General features: G+C 36.8%; 1 pseudogene; it reads right to left on the reverse strand.

Moving 5' to 3' along the window:
* Positions 1–3,547: 3,547 nt before the first annotated feature.
* LOC102874243 lies at positions 3,548–3,978 on the reverse strand (annotated as a pseudogene).
* Between the last annotated feature and the right edge of the window lie 3,141 nt (positions 3,979–7,119).

Consider the following 7,119-nt stretch of genomic DNA (forward strand, 5'->3'; position numbering starts at 1 on the left):
CAGGTGCCTGCTGCTGACGTTAGTTAAAATATGGTTTTTGCCAGTAATTGTTTCTTCAGTTTGTGGTCAGCTAGTTCCTGGAACACAAACATTCACACAAGATCAAAGGCATAGGTTCTTACAATACTGATCAAAGGTATAGGATTTTACAATACAGATCAAAGGTATGGGTTCTTACAATACAGATCAAAGGTATGGATGGGTTTGGGGATATTATTATTATTATTATTATTATTTAAATTTTCCTTTCAGTATTGTGATCTCAGAAGATACTTTGTATTATTTCAGTGTTTTTTAATTGTTGAGGCTTATTTTGTGTCCTAGTTTGTAATAAATTCTGGAGAATGTACCTTGTATGCTTGAGAAGAAAATGAAATTTTTACTTGAGCGTAGTACCCTGAATACATCCACAAGGCCAAGTTGGCTGATTGTATAGTTTACATCTTTTGCATTTTTGCTAAATTTCTTTTGATTTGACCTTTCCTTTGGTTATAGTGGTGTGTTGAAGTCTCCTATCAGCATTGTGGTAATGCCCATTTTTTTTTTTAAATTCTGTTAATTGTTGTTTTAAATATTGCATAGGCCTGTCATTCCACGTATAAATGTTGACCCAGGTTATGTCTTGATATACTGTAACTTTAATCAGTATGTAATGCTCTCTTTATCTTTTATCATGGTTTTCATTCTGAAGTGTATTTTATCAGAGATTCGTATCACAACTCCTGCTTTTTTTGTGGTTGCCATTTGATTGTTATTTTTCCCCCAGCCTTCCATTTTTAGTCTGTCTTTCCATTTCTGAGACGTGTCTTTTGTAGGCATCATATTGATGGGCTTTGCTTTTTTATCTATTCTGTGACTCTTTTTCTCTTAATTGGTACATTTAATCCATTCAGATTAAGTGTGATTATTGCCAGGCCAAGTTTTACCATTGCCATTTTGTTGCTTCCCCCCACCCCCACCCCCCGTTGTTTCTGGGTACTATGGTACATCCACTTTCCTTTCACATCTCCACGTGAAGGACTTCACTTAAAATTTCTTGTAATTTTGATCTTGTTTTCACAATTCCTTACATTTGTTCTTTTATGCAAAGGATCTAATTTCTCCCTCATATCTGATGGAGAGCTTTGTTAGGTATAGGATCTTTGGCTGGCAACTGTATCCTTTCAACTTCCTGTATTAGCCATCCTACTGTCTTCTAGCTCAGATGGTTTCTGCTGAGAAATAAGAACTTAATCTAATTATTTCCCCTTTGTATGCAATTCTTTGTTTTTCTAGTGCTTCTTTTAGAATTCTATCCTTTTCTTTTAAATCGGAGAATATGACTATGAAATGTCTTGGTGTTTTTCTTTTTGGGCCGTCTATCTGGTGCTTATTATGTTTCTTGAATGTGGATTTCCCTCTTCTTCAAAATAGTTTTCTTCTAGTACTTCTTCCACAATTTTCTCAGTGATTTCCCTGCCACACACCTCTTCTGGAATTCCAATCATATGTATGTCGTTCCTTTTGATGGCATCCCACATGATTCTAATGTTTCGGTTTGTTTTGTTTTCATTTTCTTTATGTCTCATCTCTGAGTTTTCTTCTAGTGGCAGCTGCCACTTTGTTGACATTATATGAATCTTTTCTTGGTAGATGTTTGGTGACCTCGGAGTATGGCAGTGTTTTGTGAAACCTGTATATTTATGCTCCCTTCTTGACAGCAGTGTTTTCCCTAAGTACCTGAATGACAAACCAGGAAGCTTGACATGTCCAGTTCCTTTCCATTTGAGCTTAAGGACTCTCACATTTTGTAGCTAGACAACACTGTTTCTCACAAAGTATTTTGGGTGCTGCACGTACTTCCACCCAGGCTGCACATCCTTCCACTCATGCTATGTGCCCTTCCACCCACATCACACATCCTTCTTCTGCTTAAAGATTCTTGGTCCTTATTTTTTTTGCCAAAGTGGTCTGTGCAGCTTCAACTTCTCCCTTCATTACCATTGTTCTTCTGCTCATATGGTACTTTCTGAAATTTTTGAGTGTTAGTGAAGTCTTTTTGGTACAAAGACCCTGCGTATTCCCTTCATCTACATGTCACTGTGTATCACATAGTGTATATTTTATTGCTTACATTTTCTTCTTTGCTTCAATCCTATAGAAACTATAAATTTATTAACCTCAGCCAGACTAGAGTAAGGAACTTTGGTGGTGTGGTGTGTTAGGTGTTGTACTGCTAATTGAAAAGTAAGCAAGCATCATCAGCCCTTCTTTTAAAGTTAGACAATAAATTTTATTTTTATTATATTTTATTTTTATTAGTGTTATTGGACTTGATTACGTGTAATGCAACCTATGAACAACAGATTTGAACCCTGTCCTGTACTATCCTCAGGATCTCTAATATCTCTAATGTGTGAGGGTCATTGTGTCAGTCTTTCTTGTTGAAGGTCTTCTTCACTTTCTCTGATCTTCCACATTTCCTAGCATGATGTCTTTTCCCAAGGATACTAACTACTCTTCCTATAGACTTACAACCTTAAAGAGGGTCACAATGGTTACTAATTGGTTCAACAACTGACTTTGTCTGGTTATTCTATGTCTAGCTTTTAATAATATACGTACACTAATATATCTTTCTTGCAATTTTACCTGATCAAAATTCTCAAAGTTAACACATTGACAAATCTGACTGACTCTTCAGCAGGTTTTTGAAGGGTGTAAACCTCGTGGGAGGAGATTGCCCATCTTTCTGATCAACCAGCTGACAAACCAACTGGATGCAGTTTTGTATCAAGTAAGAACCCTGGATCACAATGTCACCTTTCATAAACAGCCACAAAACATCCTGAATAATTTTCTAGGTAGTTGACCAAGGGCCCCAAATGATAGAATAATTTAATAATTATTAATAATGAGACAAACAGACAGGAATGAGATAGAGCAGAGAGCATAAAACAGGGGGCCAGCAGTTCTCCACTGAAGACCCCAAGTCATGTTTCTCTGTGTATTTATTGATAATCTGGGGAAGCAAATAACAACAGGAATTCCTTGTAAATGAAGGCACATTTTTCTCTATTGTCAACCTAATGCTCTAGCTCAGGAAGTATTTCCCAGGAAATAATACTCCCTCTGTAGGGGCCCCTAGCTGTCTCCTGTCTGCAGGGAAAAAACAGCTCATTTTCTGGGATCTGTCACGTGAGAAATCCTAACTTATAAATCTGTAATTCCTTCAACTCCTGAACAAGGGTTTTCATATAATGTTTGGTATAAAGTTTGACTTCCCATAGTGTAAGTATTGATGTTTCAGCAGTACAAAATTACACATTGACAATAAGAAGATGCCATATAGAAACACTTTCTTTTCCTCTCCACTTTATAAATCAAGTTTTGTTATCAGATAATGAGTCAAACTTCTGAAGTGCTAGTGCATTTCTATCATACTTAAAGATCCTGAAGCTGCTCAGCATTAGCTGCAGGAGGAGCTATGTGGGTATACATGTCACCAAAGATCAGATTGTAAGGGAAAAACATTTCATTAACCAACCCCCATGTAATTAACACAGACTCAAGCCACCAGGACACAGCGCACCCCCCCAAAACCCTTAATCTTCTCCTCAGCTCTTCTGCTGAAGAACTTGGCTTTCACAATGACTGGTTGCTTTGGGAGCTTTCCCTTCCCCAAAATTTTATAGTAACCCAATCGAACCACATCAATGATGGGAGCAGCTCTAGTCTTGTTTTTTGCAGCATTTACCCTTGTCTGCTCACTGACCAAAGACCATAATTTGTCAAGGTTGACAGTTCGGCAGAGGCTCTGATTCTTCTTCAGGTGGTTACATCTCATACCAACGTTTCAAATATGACCTGGATGGTATTTGTCAAAGTTGATTCTGTGGTGATGCAAGCCACCAGCATTACCTTGTGCTGTCTGATGTGACCATGGCCGTGGCTCAGGTGGCGCCTAAATTTTTGTGTCTTCCCCTGTCTTGATGGCATTTTGGTCACCTACATGAAAAAGAGCTAAAAACATTTTCTGTATAGAGAGTTAGATACAACTGGAAATAGCAACAAAGATAATTTTAAATCTGGAAATTTTCTAGAGCTTTTAAGGTAGAAGTAAAGCAATGTGTGCCCTACTAGGCAAGTGCAGGCAACTGTACAGAAATGGCAAACCCCATAACTACCCACAATGTGTATCCCAAACAACACTGAAAACACATCGAGAGACCCAACCACAACTATGTGAACTTCTTAAGGGATGGACCTCAAGTTCCTGAAAAAGTTGCATTTTGTCAAGAAACATGCAAAGATGCAGACCAACAACCTTGAGGCATGGATGCAGATCTATGCCTTCCAAGGCTCATATAAAACTTACAGAGTAGAGTCTTAAGGGATGCCAATTACATACTGTCAGTCACTTACACTGCTCATCCCCTCAGTGACAAGTCTCACAGGCTCTCCTGGCCTAAAGCCAAAACCAAAGTTCATAGTAAGGCTGGAGCTACAGAAAAGACGCAGGTTTTGGCATCATGTCAGGTGCCAGGACCTCCATCATATCTGTAGTAGAGCACTCCATCTGAGGAGAAAGGCCTGGGAGGGCCCCAGAACTGCCATGTGGATGAGTCCTCCTGCTTAGTTTACACAAATAAATCTGAGGCAGGGGAAAAAGAAATGAATATATAAGTGAGGAATATCAATTCAGAAAAACTGATTGACTTAATGAGTCCTCAGAGAATCTGCAAGTGGGTACCAAGAAAAAAAGTTAAAATAAATCTATATCAAGTTGCAGAATAACAATTACAGAAATGCACTGCAAAAAATGAGAGATAAACAGAAGAGCCTAGTCAAAATGAGCAAATTTCTTAAAATGAAGAAATAAACATGTTCAAGTGCTGATGGTAAATACTTTTAGTCTAGATGTTTATACTTAGCAAATTTCTTTACAAGCAGGAGTATTAATTAAAAGCACTTGAACTTCAAATTTAAACCTTACCTAGAAATTAAGTGAAAATAGATCATGTACTTGAATGTAAAACATGGCACTATAAAGTGCTCAGAAAGAAGTAAAAAGAATATACCCAGCACGTATGTGTGGCTGAGGAAGTTCTTCTTACAGAAAGTGAAATCTCTAAAAGGAAAAGCAGATGTGCTTTGCTTCATAAAGAGGAAGCATTTTGCTTACTAAAAGCTCATGTGAAGAATATGAAATACAGTTTTAGGCTACAAAATTTATATTATAAATATTTATTTGCATACTATGTTTCATGAAAGGACTAACTCACACCCACTCATTGCCATGGAGTTGAAATGAACTCAACAGCAGATCCTTCACCTAGCTTCCAAAGCTGTAAATCGCACAGGAGAAGATTTCTAATCCTTCTTCCTCAAGAGCCTCTCGTGGATTGGAATAGCTGGAGATGTGCCACCTTTGACTTAGAAATGCCACATTCTTAAGACTATGTCATCAGAAATCCCTAGAGGCTGGTATATAAAATAAATTCAGTACCGGTAAATACCAGTAAACAGCTGTTACTTCTTTCATCATGATCATACATACTTTATCATCCTTGATCATATAACATTTCCTAAAATGCTTCAGCACTGACCTATTTTTTTTCTGGTCCAATGGTTTTTGTATGTTTCTTCTTTTGTCTTTTTGTTCTTTCTTCATCATTCAATATTTTGCCCATACCATCCTATAGAACTGAACCCAAGTCTTGAACTTTTTTCTTCAGTTTTTCAGCTTAAGAAATGTAAAGTGTTTTCTTCTCTTTAGTATTTTAACTCCAGATCTTTGAAGATTTCATTTAATATTTAGCTTTGTCTTCTAGAGTTAATCTTTTAAATCCGTTCAGCTCTCGTACTTCATAATTTTTTCCTTTTTTTCTACATTGAAAAGCAAGTTTCAGGGTCTCTTTCTGAAACCAATTTTGCTATTTGCTTTCCTTCCTGTTTTTGTTTCTTTTTAAAAACATTTTTCTTTATTGGTGATGACTTTAATGTCATAGTTCTAAGAGGAAAAAAATGTCAGGGAAATAAGTTGTAGCAAACTTATGTATAAAATTAGTGATAACTAGCAAGAAATAGAAGTGCATTTTATGAACTTTGTGATTTTTTTAAAAAAGCAATGATTGATTATATTTAATGATAAAGGAAAATGAAAACTAGTTTACTGACCTGATTACAGTTTAAATTTACTTAAGATGTAATACTATCCTGTAATATTAGAAGTGAAGTCTAGGCTGATCCAGTACTGCAATAATAAAAATTAAAAAGAGATACACTTATATTACTTATGCATAAATGAGCTATTCTAAATATAAAACAAAATTAATTGAATGATAATTAGAAATAATAGAATCATTGGAAAAATTTCCTGACTCATAATACAGATGACGTAGAATTAGATAATGTTGTTGTGTGTCTTCAAATTGGAACAGACCCGTAGCTGTCCCTTCAACAAGGTTTCAGCAGCAGTAACTCACACAGGAGGAGATTGTCTATCTTATGCAAAACAGCAGATGGATTCTTACAACGTGCTTTCTGGATTGCAGCACAGCTTCTTAGTAAACCAGAGCTCCCTTATAGATACTACAGCTTTAGATGATATAATTATAGAGATGGTGCAATAAAGTGTGTGTGTGTGTGTGTGTGTGTGTGTGTGTGTGTGTGTGTGTGGTTTTGGTAGCCTAGTGGCAAGAGCTATGTTGCAGTACTGAAGGCATGTTGCTTGAATTCACCACCTGCTCTGTTGGAGAAAGATGGGAAATCTCCTCTAATGTAATTTACTGCTACTGAAAACCGACCAGAATGTCATCTATGGGTCTCTTCTGACTTGACAGTACACTACCACAACACACACACGTACACACACATATCGTTAGTTAGCTATTGTGGAGAACTGAATAATACATGAAAATTAACTCTTCAATTCAGAAACAAACTAGAAATATGTAGATAAACATACCTCCATTAGTTGTTATGTGCTGTTGAGTTATGAGTTACCTGTGACTCATAGTGACCCTATGCACAGCAGCTCTGAGCCCTGCGCTATCCTGAGCCAATCTCACTATTTCTGACATACCTACCCCATTATCCCAGCTACTGTGTCAATACATCTCATCCAGGGTCTTCTTC

This window comes from Elephantulus edwardii, unplaced genomic scaffold, assembly GCF_000299155.1.
Source record: "Elephantulus edwardii isolate Elephantulus edwardi_28Jun2011 unplaced genomic scaffold, EleEdw1.0 scaffold00166, whole genome shotgun sequence".
Classification (NCBI taxonomy): domain Eukaryota; kingdom Metazoa; phylum Chordata; class Mammalia; order Macroscelidea; family Macroscelididae; genus Elephantulus; species Elephantulus edwardii.